The sequence below is a fragment of the Ranitomeya variabilis genome, chromosome 3 (assembly GCF_051348905.1).
Source record: "Ranitomeya variabilis isolate aRanVar5 chromosome 3, aRanVar5.hap1, whole genome shotgun sequence".
Classification (NCBI taxonomy): domain Eukaryota; kingdom Metazoa; phylum Chordata; class Amphibia; order Anura; family Dendrobatidae; genus Ranitomeya; species Ranitomeya variabilis.
The window spans coordinates 569,113,908-569,135,338 of record NC_135234.1 but is presented as its reverse complement, the minus strand read 5'-3'; the positions used below and the strand labels follow the sequence as shown (position 1 = coordinate 569,135,338).

The 21,431-nt window shown below is 44.8% G+C and overlaps 1 protein-coding gene across 7 annotated transcripts in view; it reads left to right on the top strand.

Moving 5' to 3' along the window:
- The window catches only part of SLAIN1 (SLAIN motif family member 1), a 128,197-nt gene that overhangs the window by 32,268 nt on the left and 74,498 nt on the right, over positions 1–21,431 (top strand). The window lies entirely within an intron of this gene.

Below are 21,431 nucleotides of genomic sequence, written 5' to 3'. Positions count from 1 at the left end.
TTTGGGCACCGCCACATAGAGATGAATTTTGAGAGTACCATGCATCTCAGGGTTGAGTCCAATATACCGCCAGAATCCTGGGACCCCTCCACACACACACCTGTGTCTCATCATTCTCTAGCTGTCCGATACCAAGCTATCTCCAGAACCACTTAGCCGACCTAAGTTTGGACTCTCTGTATCGGTCCAGCCCCAGCGAACCTGTTGAGACGTCAGTCGTCACGTTTGGACCTACCACTAGGAAGTTATGACCCATCCTAAATATTGGGAATTATTTCAGCTAGGAGGTCAAGGGAGGAGATTTCAGTCCAACCCAGAGGGGCAGTGAGCAATATGGGAGGGGGCCAGCTAGGGGTTAAAAGCTAGCCACACACACCTTTAGCCAGTGTCATTGTTCCGCCATGGAAGCCGCATACCGTCACGTATAGAGACGGACCAGAAACTAAGAAAGTACCTATGGACTCGAGAGCTTCCCTGGGGCCCACATGCTATAAGGAACAGTAATTTGACACCTACAGCTAACTGCAATTCCATACCTTACCCTACCTTTATCTATACTTCTGGCTGTAATTTCTGTATATTACTCTGTACATATTTAGATTATCTAGTGTGCCTTTCGGCAATTACAATATCAATTAATTTTGGGCTGCTCTTTTACCTCGAATCCCGATTTCCCTCGTCCATGAATCCGGCTAGTACTTATACGCTACCTGGGGTTGTTTTCTGACCTGATATATGCTTGTTAACGGACCGGGCTTATGGCTAACGAGGAGATGGCAGCATACCGTTCTGGTGTTATTGGGGGATCCTGGTAGTCACGGACCTGAGGTGTATATATATATATTTATATCATACCAATAAGTGGGTGCATTAGCCTCCTCAGCACAGCATCCAACACATGCCCAAATCCAGATAAGAAAAAAGGAAGGCAGCACGCCATAGGTTTTCAGATGAAAAAATGTGGTTTTATTCAGACCCACATAGCATGGCAGAATTTTTGCTTTCTTGGCCTTTTTTCAGAGAATAGTAATCAGCCGCACTCATAAGATTTTTGTTTGTTTTTATTGCATATATTTTTTCACCACCGTGAATAGTAATATGCTCGATGATTCTGAATATTATGATAGCTTAGGTTTAGATAACATTTAGACCTGCCCTGGGTCTTTCTCAAACCTTGCTAAGACCAGCTGTGATGACAGGGTGGGTAAGCTGCTTGGTTGAAGGAAAGGTCTCAAAATTTCCCAATAGGGGCATAGCCATGAGTGTCCGGGTGGTCTGGTATAGAGCTCACGTGCGCTATCTGCACTGATCTGTGATTTTAAAATACAGCAGAATGGCTGAACATCCAAATGATGTAAATCCTTGAATCCACGCCCTGCATTTTTGGTATCTGTTACACAGCCAATAAGCATGCGGGTATTGCCTATGCATCACTGTAATGCTGTAGCCATCTTGGATGTAGCATTACTGTGATTGGCTGGCCATGTGACCTCATCAGGGATTATAAAAGGAAAGGTGTCGCCTCAGCTCGGCACACTAATGCCATTGCACAGCTCTGTGACAGTTTGTATTGGATACATTTCTTACCCATACACTATTCTGTGTACTGGGGTACATTTTTATTTACAGTTGTGCTCAAAAGTTTACATACCCCTCCAGAACGTTTGCTTTCTTGGCCTTTTTTCAGACAATATGAATGAAAACCCCAAAACGTTTTCTCCACTCATGGTTAGTAGTTGGGTGAAGTCATTTATTGTCAAACTACTGTGTTCTCTTTTTAAATCATAATGACAACCCAAAACATCCAAATGACCTTGATCAAAAGTTCACTGTTATGGACCTGGTGGTTAGGAGCACCTGGAATGACCTGATGAGTAAACTCAAAATCGGGACTAGCTCTGGGTAAGTGGGAACTCTGCTGACCGCAAACCCTACTCCTATCACACACACTAGAAATAGCCGTGGAGCGTACCTAACTCTCCCTAGACGCCTCTTCACAGCCTAAGAGATAACTACACCTAAAGATAGAAATAGAAGCCTTACCTTGCCTCAGAGAAATTCCCCAAAGGTAAAGGCAGACCCCCACATACAGTTAGGTCCATATATATTTGGATAGAGACAACATTTTTCTCATTTTGGTTATAGACATTACCACAATTTAATTTTAAACAAAACAATTCAGATGCAGTTGAAGTTCAGACTTTTAGCTTTCATTTGAGGGTATCCATATTAAAATTGTATGAAGAGTTTAGGAGTTTCAGCTCCTTAACCTGTGCCACCCTGTTTTTTAAAGGGACCAAAAGTAATTGGACAATTGACTCCAAGGCTATTTCATGGACAGGTGTGGGCAATCCCTTCGTTATGTCATTCTCAATTAAGCAGATAAAAGGCATGGAGTTGATTTGAGGTGTGGTGCTTGCATTTGGAAGGTTTTCCTATGAAGTAAACATGCGGTCAAAAGTGCTCTCCATGAAGGTGAAACAAGCCATTCTTAAGCTGTGAAAACAGAGAAAAAACCCATCCGAGAAATTGCTACAATATTAGGAGTGGAAAAATCTACAGTTTGGTACATCCTGAGAAGGAAAGAAAGCACTGGTGATCTCATCAATGCAAAAAGACCTTGGCGCCCACGGAAGACAACAGTGGTGGGTGATCGCAGAATAATCTCCATGGTGAAGAGAAACCCCTTCACAACAGCCAACCAAGTGGCCAACACTCTCCCGGAGGTCGGCGTATCAATATCCAAATCTATCATAAAGAGAAGACTGCATGAAAGTAAATACAGAGGGTTCACTGCACGGTGCAAGCCACTCATAAGTGTCAAGAATAAAAAGGCTAGACTGGACTTTGCTAAAAAACATCTAAAAAAGCCAGCACAGTTCAGGAAGAACATTCTTTGGACAGATGAAACCAAGATCAACCTCTACCAGAATGATGGAAAGAGAAAAGTATGGCGAAGGTGTGGTACAGCTCATGATCCAAAGCATACCATATCATCTGTGAAATATGGCGGAGGCAGTGTGATGGCTTGGGCATGCATGGCGGCCAGTGGCACTGGGTCACTAGTGTTTATTGATGATGTGACACAGGACAGAAGCAGCCAAATGCATTCTGAGGTATTCAGAGCCGCCATACTGTGTGCTCAGATCCAGCCAAATGCAGCAAAACTGATTGGTCGTTGTTTCTTACTACAGATGGGCAATGACCCAAAACATAAAGCCAAAGCAACCCAGGAGTTTATTAAAGCAAAGAAGTGGAATATTCTTGAATGGCCAAGTCAGTCACCTGATCTCAACCCAATTGAGCATGCATTTCACTTGTTAAAGACTAAACTTCAGACAGAAAGGCCCACAAACAAACAGCAACTGAAAACCACCGCAGTGAAGGCCTGGCAGAGCATCAAAAAGGAGGAAACACAGCGTCTGGTGATGTCCATGAGTTCAAGACTTCAGGCAGTCATTGCCAACAAAGGGTTTTCAACCAAGTACTAAAAATGAACATTTTATTTAAAATTATTGAATCTGTCCAATTACTTTTGGTCCTTTTAAAAACAGGGTGGCACATGTTAAGGAGCTGAAACTCCTAAACCCTTCATCCAATTTTAATGTGGATACCCTCAAATGAAAGCGGAAAGTCTGAACTTCAACTGCATCTGAATTGTTTTGTTTAAAATTCATTGTGGTAATGTCTATAACCAAAATGAGAAAAATGTTGTCTCTGTCCAAATATATATGGACCTAACTGTATATTGACTGTGAGTTAAGAAGAAAGTCACAAACACAGGAATGAAACAGGTTTTAGCAATGGAGGCCAGATTTCACTAAATAGTCAGAGGATAGAAAAGGGAACTATGCGGTCAGCACAAAAGACTACAAAAACCACGCAGAGTAAGCAAAAAGACTCCCCACACCGACTCACGGTGTGGAGGTGCCACTCTGCACCCCAGAGCTTCCAGCTAGCAAGGGAATATCATGATAGCAAGCTGGACTAGAAATTAGCAGTACTAAGAAATATATTCAGGTTCGCAGTAACAACAAATGAACTAGCAAAGACTTAGCTTCTGCTGGAGTAGACCGGTCCTCAGAGAAGTCCAAGAGAGATCTGAACCAATACTGAAACATTGACAGCTGGCATGAAGTAACGATCTGAGTGGAGTTAAATAGGGAAGCAGCATAGCCATAAACGAGAGCAGCTGATAAAGCCAACCTCAGTGACCAGCAGGTCCGCTCGAAGCCACCAGAGGGAGTCCAAGAGCAGAACCAACCAAAGTACCATTCATGACCACAGGAGGGAGTCCGAGAACGGAATTCACAACAGTTCACATACCCCATTTCTTAATACCGTGTGTTGCCCCCTCTAACCTCAATGACAGCTTGAATTCTTCAGTGGCTCAATGATATTGAGGTCAGCAGACTGAGATGGCCACTCGAGAACCTTCACTTTGTTCTGCTGTAGTCAATGACAGGTCGACATGGCCTTGTGTTTTGGATCATTGTCATGTTGGAATGTTCAAGTACGTCTCATGCGCAGCTTCCGGACTGATGAGTGCAAATTTGCCTCTAGTATTTGCTGATAACTTGCAGGATTCATCTTTCCTTCAACTTTAACCAAGTGTCCTGTGCCTTTATAGTTCACACATCCCCAAAACATCAGCGATCCACCTCTGTGCTTTACAGTAGGAATGGTGTTCCTTTCATCATAGGCCTTGTTGACCTCTCTTCAAATTTAATGTGTTTGGTTGTGGTCAAAATGTTCATTTTTGGTCTCATCACTCCAAATTACCTTGTTACAGAAGTTTTGAGGCTTGTCCCTGTGCTGTTTTGCGTATTGTAGGAGAGATACTTTGTGGCATTTGCTCAGTAATAGCTTTCTTCTGGCGACTTGACCATGCAGCCCATTTTTCTTCAAGTGCCTCCTTATTGTGTATCTTGAATCAGCCAAACTGCTAGTTTTCAGAGAGTCCAGTATTTCAGCTGATGTCATTTGTGGGTTTTTCTTTGCATCCCGAACAATTTTCCTGGCAGCTGTGGACAACATTTTTGTTGGTCTACCTGACCATGGTTTTGTTTTTAGAGACCCTGATTTTCCATTAGTTAATCACAGTTTGACCATTGCTGACTGGCATTATCAGTTCCTTGGATATCTTTTTGCATCCCTTTGCTGTTTTATACAGTTCAACTACCTTTTCCTGTAGATTCGTTGACAGTTCTTTTGCTTTCCCATGACTCACAATCCAGAAACGTCAGTGGCTGGATGAAAGATGCAAGAGTCTGTCTGGAGCCCAGAAACTCACTCAGGTTTTATGCACACACCCTGATTACAAGCAAACAGGTCACAGGTGAGTATGTTACCTTTAGTAGCCATTAAAACCCATTTGTGTCAACTTCTGTGCATGCTGTCAGGCCAAAATCACCAGGTTATGTGAATTTTTGATCAGAGTCATTTGGATGTTTTGGGTTGTCATTATGAATTAAAAAGAGAAAACAGTATTTTCACATTAAATGGCTTCACCCAACAACTAATCATGAGTGGAGAAAAAGTTTTGGGGTTATCATTCATATTCTCTGAAAAAAGTCCAAGAAAGCAAAAATTCTGCTGGGGTATGTAAACTTTTGAGCACAACTGTATTAACATTCCTCTAAAACCCTAAGTGTTTACAAAAACCCTTTAGGGATAAAAACTCATCCTAACAGATTATCCAAAGGCTAAATACACCCAATTTAAGGGATTTGTGAATAAACCTTGACTTTTATTGAAATGTATCTAATATAAATGGTCTAGCTTATTATTAAGAGCACTAAAGTGATATTGCTGTATAACAAATTTCTATTAGATTCCTATTCCTCTATTAGTTTTTGAGTGCTGTTAACAGCCTTTATGACCCCATCAGAATGTGTTTTATAGGCTAGTTCTGTATCATTGTTATGCAAGCCCTGAAAAATCATCATTGATCTGTTAAGGATTCTAGCAGTAGATTATACGCTAATTACTTCCAGGTAGACCCACCCTTGTTATTTTCTGTATTTAGATTCCCAGTTTTTCTTACATATATATTTTTTCATTTTATACCTTTTTTTAACCCCTTTCTGCCATCAGAAGTACTATTCCGTCCATGTGACCCGAGCCCTAATTTCCATGGACAGAATAGTACGTCATACGCGATCAGCCGTGCTCACGGGGGGAGTGCGGCCGGGTATCAGCTGATTATCACAGCTGACATCCGGCACTATGTGCCAGGAGTGGTCACGGACTGCTCCCGGCACATTAACCCCCGAAACATTGCGATCAAACATGATCGCAGTGTTCCGGCGGCATAGGGAAGCATCAGGCAGGGAGAGGGCTCCCTGCGTGCGTCCCTGAGACCCTCAGAGCGTTGTTCAGAGGGTCTCCTACTACTCCTCCCTGCAGGCCCCGGATCCAAGATGGCCGCGGGGCTCCTTCCGGGTCCTGCAGGAAGGTGGCTCCGGCAAGCCTGCAGCACTGCCTGTCAGATCGCTGATCTGACACCGTGCTGTGCACAGTGTCAGATCAACGATCTGACAATATATAGTGATGTCTCACCCTGGGACTAAGTAAAAATGTAAAACAAAAAAACCCCTCATGTATAAAAATATTTAAAAAAAAATTCTAAATAAAGAAAAAAATAAATAAAATATTGTTCCACTAAACAAATTTCTTTGAGTAAAAAAAAAAATAAAAGTACACATATTTAGTATCGCCACGTCCGTAACGACCCTTGAACACCGTAAAAACAAATTAAGAAAAAACAAGGTAAAAAAACAATGCTTTATCATCATACCGCCAAACAAAAAGTGGAATAACACACGATCAAAAAGACGGATATAAATAAACATGGTTCCGCTGAAAGCGTCATCTTGTCTTGCAAAAAACAAGCTGCCATACAGCGTCGTCACAAAAAAATTAAAAAAGTTATAGTCCTCAGAATAAAGCAATGCAAAAACAATTATTTTTTATATAAAATAGTTTTTATTGTATAAAAGCGCCAAAACATAAAAAAAGATACAAATGAGATATCGCAGTAATCGTACTAACCCAAAGAATAAAACTGCTTTATCAATTTTACCACACGTGGAACGGTATAAACGCCTCACCCAAAAGAAATTCATGAATTGCTGGTTTTTGTTCATTCTGCCTCCCAAAAATCAGAATAAAAACCAATCAAAAAATGTCATGTGCCCGAAAATGGTACCAATAAAAACGTCAACTCGTCCCACAAAAAACAAGACCTCACATGACTCTGTGGACCAAAATATGGAAAAATTATAACTCTTAAAATGTGGTGATGCAAAAAATATTTTTTGCAATAAAAAGCGCCTTTTAGCGTGTGACAGCTGCCAAACAAAAACCCGCTAAAAAAACGCTATAAATAGTAAATCAAACCCCCCTTCTTCACCCCCTTAGTTAGGGAAAAATAATAAAATAAAAAAAATGTATTTATTTTTTCCCATTAGGGTTAGGGTTGGGGCTAAAGTTAGGGTTGGGGCTAAAGTTAGGGTTGGGGCTAGAGATGGGGTTAGGGTTTGGATTACGTTTATGGTAGAGATTACGGTTGGGATTAGGGTTAGGGGTGTGTCAGGTTTAGGCTTGTGGTTAGGGTTAAGGTTGGGATTAGGGTGCTGGGGTTAGAGGTGTGCTGGGGTTAGAGGTGTGTTGGGGTTAGAGGTGTGGTTAGTAGTGATGAGCGAGTGTGAGCTCCGAGTATTTGTGTTCGGAGATTAAGTTTTTTCCTTGCCTCAGCTGAATGATTTACAGCTACTAGACAGCTTGATTACATGTGAAGATTCCCTAGCACCCAGGCAACCCCCCATGTACTCAGCCTGGATAATAGTTGTAAATCATTCAGCTGCGGCGATGAAAACTTAATCTCCGAACACTAACAAATATTCGGAGATCACCCGAGCGTGCTCGGGAAAACCCGAGCAACAAGTACACTCGCTCATCACTAGTGGTTGGGATTAGGTTTAGGGGCGTGTTCAGGCTAGGGGCGTGTTCAGGCTAGGGGCGTGTTCAGGCTAGGGGCGTGTTCAGGCTTGGGATTAGGGTTAGGGGTGTGTTCGGGTTAGGGTTGGAGTTAGAATTGGGGGATTTCCACTGTTTAGGCACATCAGGGGTTCTCCAAACGAGACATGGCGTCCGATCTCAATTCCAGCCAATTCTGCGTTGAAAAAGTAAAACAGTGCTCCTTCCCTTCCAAGCTCAGCCATGCGCCCAAACAGTGGTTTACCCCCACGTATAGGGTATCAGCATACTCAGCACAAATTGGACAACAACTTTTGCTGTCCAATTTCTCCTTTTACCCCTAGGAAAATACAAAACTGGGGGCTAAAATTAATTTTTGTGGAAATTAAAAAGGTAATTTATTTTCACGGCTCTGCTTTATAAACTGTAGTGAAACACTTGAGGGTTCAAAGTTCCCATACCACATCTAGATACGTTCCCTGGGGGGTCTAGTTTCCAATATGGGGTCACTTATGGGGGGTTTCTACTGTTTAGGTACATCAGGGGCTCTGCAAACGCAATGTGACGCCCGCAGACCATTCCATCTAAGACTGCATTCCAAACGGAGCTCCTTCTCTTCCGAACTCTGCCATGCGCCCAAACGGTGGTTTCCCCCCCCCCACATATGGGGTATCAGCGTACTCAGGATAAATTGGACAATAACTTTTGTGGTCTAATTTCTCCTGTTACCCTTGGAAAAATAAAAAATTAGGGGCGAAAAGATCATTTTTATGAAAATAAGATTTTTTATTTTTATGGCTCTACATTATAAACTTCTGTGAAGCACTCGGGGGTTCAAAGTGCTCACCACACATCTAGATAAGTTCCTTAGGGAGTCTACTTTACAAAATAGTGTCACTTGTGGGGGGGTTCCACTGTTTAGGCACATCAGGGGCTCTCCAATCGCGACATGGCATCCTATCTCAAATCCAGCCAATTTTGCATTGAAAAGTCAAACGGCGCTCCTTCCCTTTCCGAGCTCTGCCATGCGCCCAAACAGTGGTTCACCCCCACATATGGGGTATCTACGTACTCAGGACAAATTGTTCAACAACTTTTGTGGTCCAATTTCTCCTGTTACCCTTGGTAAAATAAAACAAATTGGATCTGAAGTAAATTTTGTGTGAAAAAAAAGTTAAATGTTCATTTTTTTTTTTTTAACATTCCAAAAATTCCTGTGAAGCACCTGAAGGGTTAATAATAATAACTTCTTTAATGTGGTTTTGAACACCTTGAGGGGTGCAGTTTTTAGAATGGTGTCACTTTTGGGAATTTTTTATTATATAGACCCCTCAAAGTGACTTCAAATGTGATATGGTGTTGTAAAAATGAGAAATTGCTGGTCAACTTTTAACCCTTATAACTTCCTAACAAAAAGTGTTGGTTCCAAAATTGTGCTGCTGTAAAGAAAACATGTGGGAAATGTTGTTTATTAAGTATTTTGTGTGGCATATCTCTGTGATTTATGGGCATGAAAATTCAAAGTTGGAAAATTGCAAAATTTTCGCCAAATTTCAATTTTTTTCACAAATAAACGCAAGTAATACCACGGGAATTTTACCACTAACATGAAGTACAATATGTCACGAGAAAACAATGTCAGAATTACCGGGATCCGTTGAAGCGTTCCAGAGTTATAACCTCATAAAGAGACAGTGGTCAGAATTGTAAAAATTGGCCTGGTCATTAACGTGCAAACCATCCTTGGGGGTAAAGGGGTTAATGCATTGTAATTTTGTGTTTTTAGTGCTTTCTCCATGTATGCTTTTTTTTTTTTTTTTACCGTATTTTTCAGACTATAAGACGCACCTGATTATAAGACGCACCCCCAAATTTGGTGAAGAAAAAGAGAAAAAAATAATTTTTTATGTTAAATGGGGGTCTGTCTTATAATGCCAGTGTCCGTCTTGCAAATCATATGTCCCTCATCCTGGTATCTGTATAACCCCCATCCTTGTGCTGGCACATGCCCCCCTGTGCTGCTGTAAGGCACATGCCCCGTGGTCACTATATGCCCCCCTGTACTGTTGGCAGACACATGCCCCCCCTGGGTCACTATGCACCCCTTTGTTGCTGACATGCAGATGCCCCCCGGGTCACTATATGCCCCCCTGTGACGGCAAGCACATGCCCCCGGTCACAATATGCCCCCTTGTGCTGGCAGGGACATGCCCCTGGTCACAATATGCCCCCTTGTGCTGGCAGGGACATGCCCCCCTGTGCTGCTGGCAGGCACATGTCCCCCCAATCACAATATGCCCCCCTGTGCTGCTGACAGGTACAGCCCCCCCGTCACTATATGCCCCCAAGTGCTGCTGGCAGGTACAGGCCCCCCGGTCACTATATGCCCCCTGTGCTGCTGGCAGACACATGCCCCCCTGTGCTGCTGGGAGACGCATACCCCCCCTGTGCTGCTGGGAGACGCATACCCCCCCTGTGCTGCTGGGAGACGCATGCCCCCCCTGTGCTGCTGGCAGACACATCCCCCCCCCTGTGCTGCTGGCAGACACATGCCCCCCCCCTGTGCTGCTGGCAGACACATGCCCCCCCCTGTGCTGCTGGCAGACACATGCCCCCCCCTGTGCTGCTGGTAGACACATGCCCCCCCTGTGCTGCTGGCAAACACATGCCCCCCCCTGTGCTGCTGGCAAACACATGCCCCCCCCTGTGCTGCTGGCAGACACATGCCCCCCCTGTGCTGCTGGCAGACACATGCCCCCCCCCGTGCTGCTGGCAGACACATGTCCCCCTGTGCTGCTGGCAGGCACATTCCACCCCCCCCTGCTTCTGGCAGTCACATGCTTCCCTCCCCTCTGCTGCTGGCAGGCACTTGCCACCCCCCCTGCTGCTGGCAGACACATGCCCACCCTGTGCTGCTGGCAGGCACATACCCCCCCTGTACTCCTGGCAGACACATGCCCCCCCTGTGCTGCTGGCAGGCACATCCCCCCCCCTGTGCTGCTGGCAGACACCCCCCCCCCTGTGCTGCTGGCAGGCATATGCCCTGTTATGATCTGGTGACCTTGGAGCGGCATGAAACTGTCTCTGGAGTCGGTGGAACCTGTACTGACCGCAAATCCTGAACTAACACCGCAACTAGAAGTAGCCGTGGGGTGTGCCTAACATACCCTAGACACCTCGACACAGCCGGAGGACTAAATACCCCTATAGATGGAAATAGGAATGCTACCTTGCCTCAGAGCAGACCCCCAAAGGATAGGCAGCCCCCCACGAATAATGACTGTGAGTAGGAGAAGAATAGACACGCAGGTAGAAAACAGGATTTAGCAAAAGAGGCCACTCTAGCTAAATAGGAAAGGATAGGACAGATTACTAGGCGGTCAGTATTAAAACCCTTCCAAAAATATCCACAGCAGATAATACAAAAAGTTCCACAATCTAACTAAAGACATGGAATGTATATCTGCCACTCCAGAGAATCCAACAAGACTGAGAAAATACTGACACAATCTAAGCTGGACAAGAAAACACAAAGAATGGCACTGAATTGTGAAGCACACAACATGTGTGCCACAGGAAAAAAAAACCAGACACTTATCTTTGCTGATTTGGCAGAAAGGCAGGAGGAACCAGGCAGAGGTCCTACACCTCCCAACAACAATTGACAACTGGCAAGGACTAATGAATCCTGCACGCCTAAATACCCCAGTCAGAACTGCAATCAGCAGATACACCTGACCAGGACTGCAACTCAGGGGCAACTGCATTACCACCTACAACCACCGGAGGGAGCCCAAAAGCAGAATTCACAACTATGCCCCCCCTGTGCTGCTGGCAGGCACATGCCCCCCGTGCTGCTGGCAGGCACATGCCCCTCCCTGTGTTGCTGGCAGGCACATGCTTCCCCCCCCCTGTGCTGCTGGCAGGCACATGATAAAATAACAAACACTTAACTCACCTTTCCCTGATGGCTCCGTGCTCACAGCTCCACGGTTGCGCTTCCTGTTTCCCATGCATCGGATCATGTGACCTGGGCACACAGTGATGTCATCACTGTGCTGTGCCGATCACATGATCAGATGTCAGCACAGACACAGGAAGCAACCGAGGAGCTGTGAGCACTGAGCCATCAGGTGAAGGTGAGTTAAGTGTTTGTTGTTTTATCATGTGCCTGCCAGCAGCATGGGGGGAGCATGTGCCTGCCAGCAGCACAGGGAGGGGGAAGCATGTGCCTGCCCAGCAGCACAGGGGGGCATATAAGAGTGACCGGGGGCCATATCCATGATGGGAGAGGGGGGAGATGCAGGCACATTTAATATTCGCTGCTCCCCTGTGAATCAACTCGGCACAGGTTCAGCACTGAGGTGATGGACAGCAGGTGCAGTGAATATTACATGAGGCCAATGAGCAGGAGCACAGGACCTCCTGCTGTCTCTGCAGCCTGCAGCCAGCCCACCCCAGCCCCCTGACACCACTCCAGAGCCGCCCCCCTCCTCTACAGCACAGCACACAGATTTGGACTATAAGACGCACCCCCCACTTTCCCCAAAAATTTGGGGGAACAAAAGTGCAACTTATAGTCCGAAAAATACGGTAAACATTTAAGATTGAGGAGATCGGTGTTAGCACAAAGAAAAAGCTTGGCGAACCAGATGTGTAGAACAGACTGTCAGTCATTACATAACACACTGGTAACTCCCCCTTTCATTTCAAATAAGTGCTGGAGGCAGATTTTCAGGAAGATCAATGTCCGCCCATAGATCTCAACAGCGCTTTTATATATTAACCCCTTCCCGACCTTTGACGCCACGTAGGCGTCATGAAAACCCGTGCCAATCCGACCTATGACGCCTATGTGGCGTCATGGAAAGATCGCATCCCTGCAGATCGGGTGAAAGGGTTAACTCCTATTTTACCCGATCTGCAGGGAGAGGGGGAGTGGTACTTCAGCCCAGGGGGGGTGGCTTCACCCCCCCGTGGCTACGATCGCTCTGATTGGCTGTTGAAAGTGAAACTGCCAATCAGAGCGATTTGTAATATTTCACCTAAAAAACTGGTGAAATATTACAATCCAGCCATGGCCGATGCTGCAATATCATCGGCCATGGCTGGAAACACTAATGTGACCCCCCCACACCCCACCGATCGCCCCCCCAGTGCTCCGTTATAGGGTCCGGTCCCCTCCGTCCGCCTGCCGGCTCCCCCGTCCTGCTGTCCGCTCCCCCGTCCTCCTGCCCGCTCCCCCCCTGCTCCTATGTCACCCCCCCGTGCTCCGACGCCCCCCTCGTGCCCCGATCTCCCCCCCCTTATACTTACCGAGGCTCCCGGTCCCCGTCCGCCTCCATCATGGGCGCCGCCATCTTCCAAAATGGCGGGCGCCTGCTCAGTGCGCCCGCCGGCCGGCAGATTCATTAGAGGTACATTTTGATCGCTGTGGTAGGTTCTATCACAGCGATCAAAATAAAAAAATAATAAATAAACCCCCCCCCCTTTATCACCCCCATAGGTAGTGACAATAATAAAATAAAGAAAATATTTTTTTTTCTTTTTCCACTAGGGTTAGGGTTAGAACTAGGGTTAGAACTAGGGGTAGGGTTAGGGGTAGGGTTAGGGTTACGGGTAGGGTTAGGGTTAGGGGTAGGGTTATGGCATGTGCACACAGAGCGGATCGGCCGCGGATCCGCAGCGGATCGGCAGCGGATCGGCCGCGGATCCGCAGCGGATCGGCCGCGGATCCGCAGCGGATCGGCCGCGGATCCGCAGCGGATCGGCAGCGGATCCGCAGCGGATCGGCAGCGGATCGGCAGCGGATCCGCAGCGGATCGGCCGCGGATCGGCCGCGGATCCGCAGCGGATGGGCCGCGGATCCGCAGCGGATCGGCAGCGGATCCGCAGCGGATCGGCAGCGGATTGGCCGCGGATCCGCAGCGGATCGGCCGCGGATCGGCCGCGGATCCGCAGCGGATGGGCCGCGGATCCGCAGCGGATCGGCAGCGGATCCGCAGCGGATCGGCAGCGGATTGGCCGCGGATCCGCAGCGGATTGGCCGCGGATCCGCAGCGGATTGGCAGCGGATTGGCCGCGGATCCGCAGCGGATTGGCCGCGGATCCGCAGCGGATTGGCCGCGGATTGGCAGCGGATCCGCAGCGGATTGGCCGCTGCGAATTCGAAGCAGTTTTCCATCAGGTTTACAGTACCATGTACACCTAAGGAAAACCAAATCCGCTGTGCCCATGGTGCGGAAAATTCCGTGCAGAAACGCTGCGTTGTATTTTCCGCAGCATGTCAATTCTTTGTGCGGATTCCGCAGCGTTTTACACCTGTTCCTCAATAGGAATCTGCAGGTGAAATCTGCACAAAAAAAACACTGGAAATCTGCTGTAAATTCGCAGGTAAAACGCAGTGCCTTTTACCTGCAGATTTTTCAAAAATCGTGCGGAAAAATCTCACACGAATCCGCAACGTGGGCACATAGCCTTAGGGTTAGGATTAGAGTTAGGGTTGGAATTAGGGCTAGGGTTTGAAATAGGGTTAAGATTAGGCTTGTGGTTAGGGTTACGGATAGGGTTAGGGGTGTGTTGGGGTTACAGTTGTGGTTAGGGTTGGGATTAGGGTTACGGTTGGGATTAGGGTTAGGATTAGGGTTGGAATTAGGGTTACGGGTGTGTTGCGGTTAGGGTTGTGGTTAGGGGTGTGTTGGGGTTAAGGTTGTGATTAGGGTTATGGCTACAGTTGGGATTAGGATTAGGGGTGTGTTGGGGTTAGTGTTGAAGTTAGAATTGAGGGGTTTCCACTGTTTAGGCACATCAGGGGTCTCCAAACGCAACATGGCGCCACCATTGATTCCAGCCAATCTTGCGTTCAAAAAGTCAAATGGTGCTCCCGCCCTTCCAAGCCCCGACGTGCGCCCAAACAGTGGTTTACCCCCACATTTGGGGTACCAGCGTACTCAGGACAAACTGGGCAACAACTGTTGGGGTCTAATTTCTCCTGTTACCCTTGCAAAAATAAAAAATTACTTGCTAAAACATAATTTTTGAGGAAAGAACAATTATTTTTTATTTTTACGGCTCTGCGTTATAAACTTCTGTGAAGCACTTGGGGGTTGAAAGTGCTCACCACACATCTAGATAAGTTCCTTCGGGGGTCTAGTTTCCAAAATGGGGTCACTTGTGGGGTGTTTCTACTGGTTAGGCACATCAGGGGCTCTGCAAATGCAATGTGACGCCCGCAGACCATTCCATCAAAGTCTGCATTTCAAATGTCACTACTTCCCTTCTGAGCCCTGACGTGTGCCCAAACAGTGGTTTACCCCCACATATGGGGTATCAGCGTACTCACAACAAACTGGGCAACAAATATTGGGGTCCAAATTCTCCTGTTACCCTTGTGAAAATAAAAAATTGCTTGCTAAAACATCTTTTTTGAGGAAAGAAAAATGATTTTTTATTTTCACGGCTCTGCGTTGTAAACTTCTGTGAAGCACTTGGGGGTTGAACGTGCTCACCACACATCTAGATAAGTTCCTTGGGGGGTCTAGTTTCCAAAATGGGGTCACTTGTGGGGGGTTTCTACTGTTTAGGCATATCAGGGGCTCTGCAAACGTAACATGATGCCCGCAGACCATTCCATCAAAGTCTGCATTCCAAAACGTCACTACTTCCCTTCCGAGCCCCGGCATGTGCCCAAACAGTGGTTTACCCCCACATATGGGGTATCAGCGTACTCAGGAGAAACTGGACAACAACTTTTGGGGTCCAATTTCTCCTGTTACTCTTGCAAAAATAAAAAATTCTGGGCTAAAAAAATATTTTTGAGGAAAGGAAACACATTTATTATTTTCACGGCTCTGCGTTATAAACTTCTGTGAAGCACTTGGGGGTTCAAAGTGCTCACTACACATCTAGATAAGTTCCCTTGGGGGTCTAGTTTCCAAAATGGAGTCAATTGTGGGGAGTTCCTACTGTTTAGGCACATCAGGGGCTCTGCAAACGCAACCTGACGCCCGCAGAGCATTCCATCAAAGTCTGCATTTCAAAACGTCACTACTTCCCTTCCGAACCCCGACGTGTGCCAAAACAGTGGTTTACCCCCACATATGGGGTATCAGCGTACTCAGGAGAAACTGGACAACAACTTTTGGGGTCCAATTTCTCCTGTTACCCTTGGGAAAATAAAAAATTGTGGGCTAAAGAATCATTTTTGAGAAAAGAAAAATTATTTTTTATTTTCATGGCTCTGCGTTATAAACTTCTGTGAAGCACTTGGGGGTTCAAAGTGCTCACCACACATCTAGATTAGTTCCTTGGGAGGTCTAGTTTCCAAAATGGGGTCACTTGTGCGGGAGCTCCAATGTTTAGGCACACAGGGGCTCTCCAAACGCGACATGGTGTCCGCTAATGATTGGAGCTAATTTTCCATTCAAAAAGCCAAATGGCGTGCCTTCCCTTCCGAGCCCTGCCGTGCGCCCAAACAGTGGTTTACCCCCACATATGGGGTATCATCGTACTCAGAACAAACTGGACAACAACATTTGGGGTCCAATTTCTCCTATTACCCTTGGGAAAATAAAAAATTCTGGGCTAAAAATCATTTTTGAGGAAAGAAAAATTATTTTTTTATTTTCACGGCTCTGCGTTATAAACTTCTGTGAAGCACCTGGGGGTTATAAGTGCTCACTATGCATCTAGATAAGTTTCTTGGGGGGTCTAGTTTCCAAAATGGGGTCACTTGTAGGGGAGCTCCAATGTTTAGGCACACAGGGGCTCTCCAAACGCGACATGGTGTCCGCTAACGATTGGAGCTAATTTTCCATTCAAAAAGTCAAATGGCACGCCTCCCCTTCCGAGCCTTGCCGTGCACCCAAACAGTGGTTTACCCCCACATATGAGGTATCGACATACTCAGGAGAAATTGCCCAACAAATTTTAGGATCCATTTTATCCTGTTGCCCATGTGAAAATGAAAAAATTGAGGCTAAAATAATTTTTTTGTGAAAAAAAAGTACTTTTTCATTTTTACGGATCAATTTGTGAAGCACCTGGGGGTTTAAAGTGCTCACTATGCTTCTAGATAAGTTCCTTGGGGGGTCTAGTTTCCAAAATGTGGTCAATTGTGGGGGAGCTCCAATGTTTAGGCACACGGGGGCTCTCCAAACGCGACATGGTGTCCGCTAAAGATTGGAGCCAATTTTTCATTCAAAAAGTCAAATGGCGCTCCTTCCCTTCCGAGTTCTGCCGTGCGCCCAAACAGTGGTTTACCCCCACATATGAGGTATCAGCGTACTCAGGACAAATTGGACAACAACGTCCCTGGTCCAGTTTCTCCTTTTACCCTTGGGAAAATAAAAAAATTGTTGCTAAAAGATCATTTTTGTGACTAAAAAGTTAAATGTTCATTTTTTACTTCCATGTTGCTTCTGCTGCTGTGAAACACCTGAAGGGTTAATAAACTTCTTGAATGTGGTTTTGAGCACCTTGAGGGGTGCAGTTTTTAGAATGGTGTCACTTTTGGGTATTTTCAGCCATATAGAACCCTCAAAATGACTTCAAATGTGAGGTGGTCCCTAAAAAAAATGGTTTTGTAAATTTTGTTGTAAAAATGAGAAATCACTGGTCAAATTTTAACCCTTATAACTTCCTAGCAAAAAAAAAAATTGTTTCCAAAATTGTGCTGATGTAAAGTAGACATGTGGGAAACGTTATTTATTAACTATTTTGTGTCACATAACTCTCTGGTTTAACAGAATAAAAATTCAAAATGTGAAAATTGCGAAATTTTCAAATTTTTTGCCAAATTTTCGTTTTTTTCACAAATAAACTCAAAAATTATCGACCTAAATTTACCACTAACATGAAGCCCAATATGTCACGAAAAAACAATCTCAGAATCGCTAGGATCCGTTGAAGCGTTCCTGAGTTATTACCTCATAAAGGGACACTGGTCAGAATTGCAAAAAACGGCAAGGTCATTAAGGCCAAAATAGGCTGGGTCATGAAGGGGTTAAGAAAATGTGGATTTCTCTGGGATGAAACAGTGGATCACAGCTATCAAGGTATCATTTTATTTTGCTTCCTTTGACCTAGATGCCCATATAGACGGTTTAGAAGGGTTGATCCTACTGACAGTTTCTTTTTTCTTAAGAGGAATTTATCCCACAGCTATTACCTGAAAGTAGATGGCCTAAAAGTCAAATTCTAACCCTCTATCAAGCCTTGAAACATGCTGAAGATCGTTGGCCGATTAAGACACCCACTTACAAATATCAAAGACTGACCATCACTTCCAAACAGAAAAACAGATGTGAACCGGTGAAAGCAAAGAGAGCCACGCACACGAGCTAATTAAATTATGCATTTATACCCAAGCTGGCGACTATATATATATATATATATATATATATATATATATATATATATATATATATATATATATATATATATATATATATATACACATACGGATATTACAACTCTATTACAGTAGTATCACTACAGTATACAGTGAAATCCCAACAATATCACACAGCAATAACCCACAATAACCAGTAATATCACAACTATCAATTAACTGCCCGATTACCCAAATCACACATACAGTATCAGCCCTCCCACCTATGGCTAGCTAACGCTAATGAATAGTACTGGGCCTATTAAGAAAAGGGGATACAGAGTATACTTAAGTCATGTGGGTCCATCATCATTCCAGCATGCAGGCACAGCAAAAGAGCCAGAACCACCCGGTCTTGTCCCTTATAAGTGACCAGCTAAAAGAGGTGTGTCCAGCCCCAGGTGTGTGAGATAAGGTCCCGGTCTATTGTCCACTAAGATACACCCCCTCAGTCCTAAATGAAACTTGTTTTTCCAGTTCATGGCAGCTTTGTTTTACAGCAGGCTGGTGGTGGAGGGGGGGGGGGGTCTTTGCTCCATGTGGTATACATGTGGGGGATATACCCAAAACATGCACTAAACACATCTCTATGTAAAGATGTACATTTTGGGTGCACTTCCCTTCTACACTACTCTTTGTTGGCACCTTTTCACACCTGTTTTTCTGTTTGGAAGTGACAGTCAGTCTTTGATATTTTTTTATACGTAGGCTTTCTAGACTGAGCACTCCACCCATAAGCGTATGGCGGTTTTAATCACAGCCCGATCCTACCTACCCATATAAATAACCAGAGAAGCTTCATGGAATACATACCAGTCACCAATATAGTTATATTCCCGAAAAGGGTTTAATTGTCTCAAAGGTAATGGGACTGAATAGGACCATAATGGACAAATTGCAAATTCATTGAGAACAACCTACTCAAAAAAACGCAGTCATAAGTCCGGATAAATACAAATTACAAAAATCTTTATTAGTCACAACAGGTAAAACACAGCAGATAGGAAAATTCTCCGTGCCACCCTCAGCACGTACAACAAGGACAGGAGTGGGTGTAAGCAATTGTATAAATACCAACAACATAAGTGGAGACCGAATAAAATGCATATCAATGGGTCAGTACAACTATTTGCATTTCAGTGCTAGTAATCATTCTCAGCAAATGGAACAAATAAATCTGATATACATACCGGTCAATGTAAAGGCACAAGTGTGCAGACACCCCACTCCCGTCCACCCCGACGCGCGTTTCGGCGAATGCCTTCCTCAAGGGGTGTGCAGATGTAATCCCAGGTCAGATATATATACAAAAAAGGCCGGAAATAGTTGCACATACCCTCCAAAACGTCATAATCCATGGTCAACAGCACGCATGGCCGCGCAGCACCGGAAGTACACGGGACCATGTAGTCCAGGGGCGGCAGCACCGCGATAGCCGAGACCGGAAGTGACATATGGAGGGCATGGCGCGGTCAGCATAGAGCATCTAGGCATACGCAGATCGTCCTGCGCCGCCATCTTAGTGAAGACCATGCACAGATTGAACCACGCGGCCATCATATTGGAGACCATATCTGAATATTATGTATGTATACAGTACAGCGGCCATCTTGGTGGAGACAATCTAATGGTTCCTCATAGAATACCACAAGAACATCTAACAAGGGACGTAAGTACAAAATATAATGCAGATGTTCTAAAGTATCCATGCAGGACCATAACGAAATGGTTAATACGAATATGGCTCGCCTCACAGAAACGGTATTCAGATATGCCCCAACATGACACATTAGATATACAAATTCAAGCCTAATACAGGCTATGGCACATTCATAGGTAGGCCCAAAACAATATATAACACCCTATATCTAAGGGAACATTACAAAGATCACACAGATACCATATTACTAGTTATGCGATAACAAACAGACTACATACAGAGATGAGAGATTATGCAGATGTTTAATCCTAGAAACAATATATGGGTAGGATATATATGGGGGGGGGGGTAAACAAATAACATCATGGTAGCAAATATCACAAGTATAAACAGTCACAGATATAATTAATGATAATCCTAAAATATATATATATATATATATATATATATATATATATATATATATATATATATATATATATATATATATAATGTAATATCTATCCCCCATCCATTAACGTGCAATATCCACAACAAACATATCAAGGAATGGGGAGTCCAGGTTATATATCTACCATGCGCATAAATAAACGAATCATCCTATATATAGTTAAAAATCAAAAATTATATATACCTACTTGGACATACGAATGTACGTATGCACATCCGCCGAATATTCAGATATGATATTTGGGGTCCACAGTAAACATCACAGTGCATATAGTCTGGATGTATCGCATATAGCTTGTGTATCCTCCTATTGATAAGTGTCATCTTCTGAGGAACTTGACGATAGTCCATAGCAGCTATGTCTTCTCATAAAGTTCACCGGGCTAATCACCCACCTTCACGTGCCACAGACAGTAGTACTAAGAAAAATTAAAACCCATTAAAATCAAATAAAATAAAAAAACATGCGAAGGTATGTACAGAGAATAGGACAGCAGCAACCAGTGAACTACAGATATGGAGCGAAAAATATATTTTCGTTCAGACCATCAGGCTGAACAGTTTGAAGGCGCCATATCCACTGAGTTTCAAGTCTCCCAAGCCTCTTGGATAGTTGACCTCCCCTAATATTAATCTTCAGAGCATCTATCCCCCTGACCCTCAAAAGTGCCGCATTGCATCCATGCAAGTCCCTGAAATGCCTGGGCAGGGTTTTAAGCATGGATCCATCCGTGTAGCCAGAGGCGGCCTGTATCCTCAAAACGTGTTCCCTAATACGGACCTTAAACTGGCGGGTAGTAAGGCCTACATAGATAAGTCCGCAGGGACATGTGGCATAGTATTTAACATCGTGTAGTACACGTGATATGTTGTCTGATGGAAAATGGAAAACAACCTAGTGCCCTTCGAGTTGGAAAAAAAGCTACATCTTTCCACGTTGGGGCAAGCGAC